Below are 11262 nucleotides of genomic sequence, written 5' to 3' on the forward strand. Positions count from 1 at the left end.
GGGGGGCACGCGGGATGGTCGGCGGTACCGAGGATGGAACCAGAGCCAGTCGGGGTGAAGTTGGAGGTGAGCGAAGCAGAGACAGTGAAGGAGTTGATGGGGAGATTGGAGGAGAGGCCTCCTGCATGTCTCCCCAGCCTGGTGAGGCCTGCGCTCAGAGCCAGGCCTCCTGCATGTCTCCCCAGCCTGGTGAGTCCTGTGTCTGCGCCCAGAGCCAGGTCTCCTGCAAGTCTCCCCAGCCTGGTGTGTCCGGCGCAGCCAGAGCCGCCCGCCTGTCCGGCGCAGCCAGAGCCGCCCGCCTGTCCGGCGCAGCCAGAGCCGCCCGCCAGTCCGGCGCAGCCAGAGTCGCCCACCTGTCCGGCGGCGAGGAACCCCGCTCTAGAGGTGCCACCTAAGTGGGGTGAGCCAGTGGTGGAGCGGGGTCTGCGTCCTGCTCCTGAGCCACCTCCGTAGGGGGGAGGATTGGGAAGGGGGGGTGTAGCACAAGAACCGTCATTGACGGTGGCCACCCTCCCTTCACTCCCTTTAGTTTGGGGTTATTGTTTTGTGAGTATTTGTATTTGTTTCAGGTGCATTCGGGGTCTGCACCTTTTGGGGGGGGGGGTACTGTCACGTCCTGACCAGTAAAAGGGGTTATTTGTTATTGTAGTTTGGTCAGGGCATGGCAGGGTTTTTTTTCTGTGTGTTTTGTTTTTTGGGGGGTTTTGGGCATTCTTTTTTCTATGTGTTTGTATTTCTTTGTTTTGGCCTGGTATGGCTCTCAATCAGGGACAGCTGTACATTGTTGTCGCTGATTGGGAGCTATACTTAGGTAGCCTGTTTTCCTTTGGGTTTTGTGGGTGGTTAATTTCTGTTTAGTGGTTTGTAGATCTGACAGAACTGTTTGGCTGTCGTTTTCGCTTTGTATATTGTGTTCTCAGAATATATATTAAATGATGAGCACTCACCACGCTGCGCCTTGGTCCTCTTCTTCCAAAGACAGCCGTTACACCGAGGCAACTAAAAAACAAGTATAATCAAAGGTAATATAAGGATGCAATAAAAAGTACATTTACCACTTTAAACTTTTATTGTCTATGTTGGAGCCCTGGATTTCCCGGGTTAGTAAAGACAGAACGAGACACATTGAGTACGTTTGTGTAAATCGTCTATACCTACTACTGTAGGTAGGTTATTCAGGGATGATGTGGTACATCAAAGGTTGTGTATCGGAGAGTGCTCCTTTTCATCACAGCTATAACAAAATGCTTCAATTCAGTAAGGTGCCAGCAAGGTGCCAGAGGTGCAGTACTACTTACAGTGTCAGTGTTGGTTTGTCTGGTAGGAAGTTTTCCCTGAGAGAGAACAGTAAAGGACTCAGTCACTGAAGTATACTAACAGACCCACAGTCTGTCACAATGCTGCTATCGCTGTAAATAACTCATACAGGACATGGTGGGAACCATAGGTATACAATATCATAATTGTTTTATTTAACTTTGTGGTGGAAACTCATTCTTGAGGTGGTGTTGGAGCTCCAGTTTTCTTATTTCCTACGTACTCATACTTGTGTACACCTGCAGAAGCTGTGTGGGCATGTGGTGGGTAGAGAGAGAGAAACAAAATAGCAGCTGATGAAGTTAATAACGAGAGATTGTTGTCAGCTTGCAAATGTTTGCTAAACTCTATACGCAAACCTCTCTCTGACCTTTGGTTCCTGGTACATGGCTGGTGGCTATAGTATGGCTGGTGCCTGGTTGTGGTTGCTTGCGATCATGGGTTCTTTCCTGGATTTGGGTGGTCAGTTCGTGCCCCTCACGTCCTTTGTCAGGGCTGGACATGGACATATCTTCTGTCCGGGACGATCTGCTCAGTGTGTCTGTATCTGATGGACATCACAGATGATAAAGGACAACTGTGGTCATCAGCTGCAGCACAGAAAGGCTCTCCACTCTCATCTCAGTGCATGTATGAATGATATTTCCATACAGTAATTGATAAACGTGTACTAGACTACAATTATCATGGTTTCTTTTACCTTTCTCTTCATTGGTCTCTTTCTTGTTCCTGAACAACATACAGAAAACATTTACATTTACTGTCAAAATGGTCTGCAGAATATTATAAATATTGTTATTTCCCCACAATTGATGGAAGAAATGTTTTCTATTGAAATCAATGGTTTCCAGTTTTTGTTACACCAGAAGAAAAATGACTTATTGGCATAACCAACCACATTGGTTTCATATACTCAGAAATAGAGACCAAGAGCCACAGCAACCACTACCAACATCACAGCGACTGATATACCTGCTGCTACCTCTGGGCTCAGGGGTGGAGGGGTTTTATCTGCAGTGCACCAACACCAGAACACATTCAATAAACAAAACACAACCTATAGAGCAGATGCTGATGTGATGTTGATCGTTTTTGGCATTCGTTAGCTTTGATGGTCTACGTCTAATGGTGAATGTATCAGAGACCAGTACCTTTAACTGACAGACTATGGCCCATAGAGACATATTTTCCGGTGAGATCCTTCCTAGCATCACATCTGTAGTCCCCGCTGTTGTTGTAGCTGACACTCCTTATGATCTGGTAATCTGGTATTGGGTCTTCTGCTTAAGTAAGCCCATGAACAGAAGACCCTCAGACTGTAGTAGTAAACATAACATGTACAGATGTAGGATCTTAATTTGAGCCAGTATGCTACAGCAGGAGAATAATGAATTATTTATTGTTTTATAATTCAATCAAATTTCAATCAATCAATCAAATGTATTTATAAAACCCTTCTTACATCAGCTGATGTCACAAAGTGCTGTACAGAAACCCAGCCTAAAACCCCAAACAGCAAGCAATGCAGTTGTAGAAGCACGGTGGCTAGGAAAAACTCCCTAGAAAGGCCAGAACCTAGGAAGAAACCTAGAGCGGAACAAGGTTATGAGGGGTGACCAGTCCTCTTCTGGCTGTGCCGGGTGGATATTATAACAGAACATGGCCAAGATGTTCAAATGTTCATAGATGACCAGCAGGGTCAAATAATAATAATCACAGTAGTGGTGGAGGGTGCAACAGGTCAGCACCTCAGGAGTAAATGTCAGTTGGCTTTTCATAGCCGATCATTCAGAATATCTCTACCGAATGGACATCTTCGTAGGAGTTGCTACATTTTTTGTAAAGAAAAACAAGTCTGGAATTTCAAATTGGAAATGACAAACTTCTGAAACCTTTTAAAACCTCAATACACTACACTTTTTACATTTCCTGCAAAGCAGGAAAGTTATCCTTGTCACGATCGTCGTAAGAACTGGACCAAGGCGCAGTGTACCACATCTTTATTATAAAGTGAAACTTCAGCAAAAACAAAACAAACGAACAAACAAAACATGACGTTCTGGAGTGTTCACAGGCAACTACACAAAAGCAAGATCCCACAAAACACAGTGGGGAAATGGCTGCCTAAATATGATCCCCAATCAGAGACAACGATAAACAGCTGCCTCTGATTGGGAACCATACCAGGCCAACATAGAAATAAAACAACCTAGATTACCCACCCTAGTCACACCCCGACCTAACCAAAATAGAGAATAAAAAGGCTCTCTATGGTCAGGGAGTGACAATCCTGCAACACAGTAATCAAATTACGATCCTACAGCTGTATAATGAGGGCCAAGAATTCTTCCTGACCACATGACCTGACCAGGAAAAAAGTGGGCTCTAAGAACTGGGCATTATGAGTGTAATATCTCATAGGGCAGTTTTCCCAGACACAGATTGAAGGTGCACTATGCAGAAATCGCTCCGCCATTTCCTGGTTGCTAAAATTCGAATAGTTTCAGTTTATGTGACAAAACAAGCAAGTATTGTGTAGACAATCATTGAACCTTCTAAACCACTTTTAAATATCTTTTTCACAACCAAAAATCATGTATTTTCAGCAGTTTTAAACTGGTGTACAAAACCGAAAGTAAAAGATGCAAAAATTAGCGCACATAGAACAGATCTACTGCTTCTTAGACTTGCTTTTAATGAGAATGACAGATCTATAACTCACACTTCTATGTGAATTTGGTCGATTTGCCCAAGAAGTTACATATTGCAGCTTTAAGCCTAGTCCAGGATTTAAAATACTTGGAAGCGTGCTTGTTAGTTCAGGACTAGGCTTAATCTGTGTCTGAGAATCCGATCCATAGAGTATTATATTAGTTGTAGACCTTTACTCACAGTTCACTATCACGTTATAGGAGGCAGTAGCAGAGCGGGCAGGGTTGGTGAGTTTACACACATATTCTCCGCTGTCGTGTCTTTCACAGGACTGATGGATACTTTACTGTTTTCCTCTGAGAATAATTTGTCGCCACCAGCAGACGGAGGCTGACCTTCCTTCATCCATTGTATAGTAGTGATGTTACCAGCAGCCTCACAGGTTAAGGTGGCGGAGCTCCAATCTGCAAACAGATGGTTTGGTGGTCCTGTGATGTTGGCATCAGATACATTCGCTGTAAAACAAGACGACATAGCCAAAGACTGAGGAATATCAAAGACACCACAATGATGATGATTTTTATGGTTTTAATGATGATAAGGTCAAATGAATATCTATTTCAAACTTTCCTCATTGTAACTAAACTCTTAAAGCTAGAATCCTTATTGCCACATACATTTTGTTGACTTCTAAATTGATGACATATACCCGTTGATTATTGAATGTAACTTCCCACTGGGCACACGCTGGTTGAATTAATGTTGTTTCCACCTGAAATTACATTGATTTGACGTATGTGCCTCATAATCTTAGTTCAACAGTCATATCCCATCATAACCCAAAATATAAGCTTGTTTTACTCCAATGTTTGTATATATATATATATATATATATATATATATATATATATATATATATATATATATATATATATATATATGTAAACAAACACTGTATAGCCCCAAAAGATCATTAAAACTATAATGTTGATATCATGGATGGTTAGTGCTTGAATCCATGCCTCTGTCTATGAATTTGAGAATTTTTCCATTTCACCAGGCCCATATCTCAGCTTTTTACCAAAACTGAAGCGGGATGACCGCTTTGTTATTGTTTCATTTAAGGATTTGAGCTTTAACTCTCTTTGTCATGGCACTTGGACTTACCATACACAACCAGTTCAGTTGATTGTTTCTGCTGTAGCTGTTGTTATCACTCTGTATTCTCCATTGTCAGCCAGGGTCAGATTCCTGAGCTCCAGAGATCCAGTAGTTTTGTTCAGAGTGATCCTGTCTCCGTATCCAGGCCCTATAGAGTCATCACCTGTAGAGGTTATAATATTGACTCCACCAACACTCCTGCATATTGTTATTGTAGTAACTTGACAAGGAATGCCCACACGCATTTCGATATTACTTTCCTTTACTTTCAACCCAAACCTAAAAGTGTATTGCCAGGTACAAACGGTACAAATATAACAGAACTATATAGCCCACTCAACCGGTGGTAGAATCACATTGCACAGAACTCACTCTTAGTGATGACATCATCAACAGGGGAAGGTCATGGTCAATACCAATAATAACCATGTCATTATTTATATAGTGTCCACACTATAACAGTTATGAACGGCTGGGCTGGTGGATTTAGATTTGTGATGAACAACACTGTCCCTTCTTCTGCTCCATTCACAGGGCCTTGTGGTAACACACCCACAGAGACCTGGAGGGAATACAGGGCGGCAGAGAGCATGGCCTCAGACAACATAATTTACATGTAGGTACACACTGTACACTAAAGCGTTCCATCATCCAGGACCGTTCTAAATGACTGACGCAGAGAACCATAGGCCCAGTAACAAGCACACAGCAGTAATAGTCAGACACAGCTAGCTATACGTACACACAACACAGACAGACTGTCTTCCACAAAAAGGGGTGTAGCCAACATTTGTAGTTCAAACACAGGAGAATAGGATGTGGAATCAACATTTTACTAATTTAACGTGGTGTCTGACAAATACATGAATATATCAACTGAATAAGGCATGATCAGTGACAGAGTTTTCTCCCCTACTTTGGTAATCAGAGTGTAATTACTGTACTCTACTGTACACAGTAATCTATAGTACAATAATTTCATTTCAATGAAAGGAAACTGTAGCTGTATGAAATTAGCAACGAGTGTAGTTATTGTGCAGTTAGGGCTACGTGCAATTACAAGGGGGGAAGGAAAACCATTTAATGTAACTAGACTGTAAATGTACAACTCAAAGAGCTGTAAAGCATGGCCTAGGTAACAATGAGGTTTAAAGAGATAAACAAAATATCTGCTTTACCTGTGAGTATGAACAGAGTGAGAGAGATGGCTACTGCAGTTTCCATTGCTGTTGGAATAATTTGTTCTGTTCCAGATTTAGAGAGTGCTTCTAGTACACTCACAATATGATGCTATCCAATAGGCTGAGGTGACAAGGAACTCCCGGTGACAAGGTGACAAGGAAGTTCCCCATTTACCATAAGCCACATTGCAGTGACCTTTGTATCGGTTCAGGTAAGGGCCCTGTAATGTTATTTCGATACAGATATTTATGGTTTACTGTACATGAAGGACAGGAATTTGGTAAACTGGATAATGAACTGCACGGCAGATAAACACACACCTTTTCCTAACATTGTCATTCATTAATGTGATTCGCCATTCAGGATTGGGCCTTGCTGTGGACCATGATCCGGAATGAAGTTAGGACACAAGGATGTTGACCAAAACTACAGCTTTTATTGAATCCGATAAACAAGCTTTAATTTAGTCGTCAACCCAAACATGAACTTGAACTACAAGCAAGATGTGGCTCTTATAACTTTATTCAGTCTTTACCTGGACAGCCACACCCTCAATTAGCCAATTACTCACATTTGTTAGACAATGTTACATTTTTGGTAACATTTCCCTTTATTATAAATACACTGAACAAAAATAGAATGTAACATGCAACAAACAAAGATTTTACTGAGTTTCAGTTCATATAAGGAAATCAGTCAATTGAAATAAATAAATTAGGCTGTAATCTATAGATTTAACATGATTGGGAATACAGATACAGTAAGGGAAAAACATATTTGATCCCCTGCTGATTTTGTACGTTTGCCCACTGACACTGGCTGGAGAGTGAGCTGCGTTCAGGGGATCTACGTGTTTGAGAGTGTGAGTTGGAAGCAGACGTTACATCACGCTGCATGAGGCAAATGGTGATCACACCAGATACTGACTGGTTTTCTGATCCATTCCCCTACTTTTCTTTTTAAAGGTTTCTGTGACCAACAGATGCATACAGTGAGGGAAAAAGTATTTGATCACCTGCTGATTTTGTACGTTTGCCCACTGACAAAGAAATGATCAGTCTATAATTTTAATGGTAGGTTTATTTGAACAGTGAGAGACAGAATAACAACAAAAAAATCCATAAAAACGCATGTCAAAAATGTTACCACGTGCTCTCACCACTGATGTCCCCCAGGGCTCAGTTCTAGGCCCTCTCCTATTCTCACTATACACCAAGTCACTTGGCTCTGTCACATCCTCACATGGTCTCTCCTATCATTGCTACGCAGACGACATACAATTAATCTTCTCCTTTCCCCCTTCTAATAACCAGGTGGCGAATCGCATCTCTGCATGTCTGGCAGACATATCAGTGTGGATGACGGATCACCACCTCAAGCTGAACCTCGGCAAGACGGAGCTGCTCTTCCTCCCGGGGAAGGACTGCCCGTTCCATGATCTCGTCATCACGGTTGACAACTCCATTGTGTCCTCCTCCCAGAGTGCTAAGAGCCTTGGCGTGACCCTGGACAACCCCCTGTCGTTCTCCGCTAACATCAAGGCGGTGACCCAATCCTGTAGGTTCATGCTCGACAACATTCGCAGACTACGACCCTGCCTTACACAGGAAGCGGCGCAGGTCCTAATCCAGGCACTTGTCATCTCCCGTCTGGATTATTGCAACTCGCTGCTGGCGGGGCTCCCTGCCTGTGCCATTAAACCCCTACAACTCATCCAGAACGCCGCAGCCCATCTGGTGTTCAACCTTCCCAAGTTCTCTCACGTCACCCCGCTCCTCCACACACTCCACTGGCTTCCAGTTGAAGCTCGCATCTGCTACAAGACCATGATGCTTGCCTATGGAGCTGTGAGGGGAACGGCACCTCCGTACCTTCAGGCTCTGATCAGTCCCTACACCCAAAGAAGGGCACTGCGTTCATCCACCTCTGGCCTGCTCGCCTCCCTACCTCTGCGGAAGCACAGTTCCCGCTCAGCCCAGTCAAAACTGTTCGCTGCTCTGGCACCCCAATGGTGGAACAAGCTCCCTCACAACGTCAGGACAGCGGAGTCAATCACCACCTTCCGGAGACACCTGAAACCCCACCTCTTTAAGGAATACCTGGGATAGGATAACGTAATCCTTCTAACCCCCCTCCCCCCTACACCTCCCCCCCATCAAAAAAAAAAAATATAGATATACTATTGTAAAGTGGTTGTTCCACTGGATATCATAAGGTGAATGCACCAATTTGTAAGTCGCTCTGGATAAGAGTGTCTGCTAAATGACGTCAATGTAAATGTAAATGTTAATGAGGGAAATAAGTATTTGACCCCTCTGCAAAACATGACTAAGAACTTGGTGGCAAAACCCTTGTTGGCAATCACAGAGGTCAGACGTTTCTTGTAGTTGGCCACCAGATTTGCACATATCTCAGGAGGGATTTTGTCCCACTCCTCTTTGCAGATCTTCTCGAACCTTCAGCTCCCTCCACAGATTTTCTATGGGATTAAGGACTGGAGACTGGCTAGGCCACTCCAGGACCTTAATGTGATGCATCTTGAGCCACTCCTTTGTTGCCTTGGCCGTGTGTTTTGGGTCATTGTCATGCTGGAATACCCATCCACGACCCATTTTCAATGCCCTGGCTGAGGGAAGGAGGTTTTCACCCAAGATTTGACGGTACATGGCCCCGTCCATCGTCCCTTTGATGTGGTGAAGTTGTCCTGTCCCCTTAGCAGAAAAACACCCCCAAAGCATAATGTTTCCACCTCCGTGTTTGACGGTGGGGATGGTGTTCTTGGGGTCATAGGCAGCATTCCTCCTCCTCCTCCAAACACGGCGAGTTTAGTTGATGCCAAAGAGCTCCATTTTGGTCTCATCTGACCACAACACTTTCACCTAGTTGTCCTCTGAATCATTCAGATGTTCATTGGCAAACTTCAGATGGGCATGTATATGTGCTTTCTTTAGCAGGGGGACATTGCGGGCGCTGCAGGATTTCAGTCCTTCACGGCGTAGTGTGTTACCAATTGTTTTCTTGGTGACTATGGTCCCAGCTGCCTTGAGATCATTGACAAGATCCTCCCGTGTAGTTCTGGGCTGATTCCTCACCGTTCTCATGATCATTGCAACTCCACGAGGTGAGATCTTGCATGGAGCCCCAGGCCGAGGGAGATTGACAGTTCTTTTGTGTTTCTTCCATTTGCGAATAATCGCACCAAATGTTGTCACCTTCTCACCAAACTGCTTGGCGATGGTCTTGTAGCCCATTCCAGCCTTGTGTAGGTCTACAATCTTGTCCCTGACATCCTTGGAGAGCTCTTTGGTCCTGGCCATGGTGGAGAGTTTGGAATCTGATTGATTGATTGCTTCTGTGGACAGGTGTCTTTTATACAGGTAACAAACTGAGATTAGGAGCACTCCCTTTAATCATCTAATATGGACTATGTTCTATATATGTCCAAGGTCTTGGCTAAATAGCTCTATCATGGCATTGTCTCTAATGTCATGTCTAGGGTGATCCTACTTGCAGGTGGGTAGTTAAGGCACTTGGAAAAACTTGGCCCCTGAAGGCCAAAGCTTACATTAGGGACATTACTGGGCTGACCTAGCGAGTTCGGGAGAGGAGGCTGGGACTGGGCCCTGTAAGAGGGTTTCCAGATCCATTGCCAACTTTCCAAAAATCGGGATCGCTTCCGTCCCACGGGTGATTCTAGTATAAGACCTCATTAGGTCTTCCATTGCACGTGTGCGCCTGTGTACCTAGTAGGTGCACACGCCAAGGGAAATGAGACCAAGGATCATAGTCCCAGTCAGGATACTGTTCGGCACCGTCCAAGAGCGGGCGACAGACCAATCTTTTGGTGTGTAGTCAGTCGGGTCGACTAACAGTGCCTCATCCAGTGCGCTAAGATCAACAGTCATGGGTCCCTCGTACTGGATTTGGTATTGAATGGCTTGTGGTAACTCAAGGGAACGTTTAGCAAAAGCGTCCGGCATTTCAATCTCTGTGTCTATCCGGTCGTCGGGAAGGTGGTATAGAGCGAGGTCGTCTACGTGAATAATCGCCCCCTCTGGTACCGTAACAAAAACAGTCTGGTTGGGGAGGTTCAATTGGGTGATGGAGTCATGGCGTTCGTAAGTCATAGTGGCGGACGCGAACGGTGTGTTGACCAACCATCGGTTCCCTACCACCTCCACTTGTGTGGTGGTGGCCCCATCCCTGGCTGTTAGTTTGGCTCTACAGCGTTCTTCGCTGGTGATAGCTTTAATACCACAAAGACGCTCGGTGTTATCCCTGACAAATTGTTTGCTAGGACAAAGGTAGTGGACATCTTTGGTTAGAGTGCACATTAGCAGGTTAGGGGTGAGATAGAAATCTGGGTTGTTTTCCTGGTAAGCTACAACTGGGGGCGTGGCAATCTTTACGTGGGTACTGTCGCGCCAAAATCCTACATTGAGAACCGTTTTCAATCTATAGATATTCTCCAGTTCAACAACCGGCAGCGTCAGTAGAAAACCCACTTCATTACGATCAACATCAACGTGTATTGGGATGGCCGACCCCAGACTATAGGCCAAATGTGACTGTAACGGCCTTATCGTGGTGGAAGTAGCTGAGGTCAATATGTCGTGCACCTTTGAGAGGGGCACTAGATATGAGGGGATTCTATTCATGGCCAAGTGGTCCATAGAAGAGCTAACTTCACAGAGAAAATCCTCCAGTAACAATCGAACCAATTGGACATGGGCATAGTCATGGTTCATGACCTCTGCTAGCTTTCCTACAGACAGGATAGTTTTGTTCAGGAGAGTAGTGTGTGTGTTGACCACCAGAATAGTGTCCTGGAGAGACTTTCCCACATGTTGCAACCTAAGGGCCTGTGCCTTCATCTGTTGCTGGATAAGTGGCATCTCTTCAGTAATCTCCCTAACATTCCTCTTGACTGTGGCTAGACTGACTGCGTTG

At 44.5% G+C, this 11262-nt stretch overlaps 2 long non-coding RNA genes across 2 annotated transcripts; both read right to left on the bottom strand.

Annotated features, from left to right (window-relative positions):
- Positions 1-820: 820 nt before the first annotated feature.
- On the bottom strand, positions 821-2795 carry LOC123743254 (uncharacterized). The gene is made up of 5 exons (XR_006770061.1): positions 2469-2795; positions 2018-2046; positions 1688-1864; positions 1299-1565; positions 821-999 (listed from the first exon to the last, which is right to left on the bottom strand). It is a non-coding gene; the product is annotated as an uncharacterized lncRNA (long non-coding RNA).
- A 252-nt stretch (positions 2796-3047) lies between these two features.
- On the bottom strand, positions 3048-6473 carry LOC123743255 (uncharacterized). Its single transcript, XR_006770062.1, has 3 exons — positions 6309-6473; positions 5137-5692; positions 3048-4484 (listed from the first exon to the last, which is right to left on the bottom strand). It is a non-coding gene; the product is annotated as an uncharacterized lncRNA (long non-coding RNA).
- Between the last annotated feature and the right edge of the window lie 4789 nt (positions 6474-11262).

Source organism: Salmo salar, chromosome ssa05 (assembly GCF_905237065.1).
Source record: "Salmo salar chromosome ssa05, Ssal_v3.1, whole genome shotgun sequence".
In the NCBI taxonomy this organism is placed as follows: Eukaryota; Metazoa; Chordata; class Actinopteri; order Salmoniformes; family Salmonidae; genus Salmo; species Salmo salar.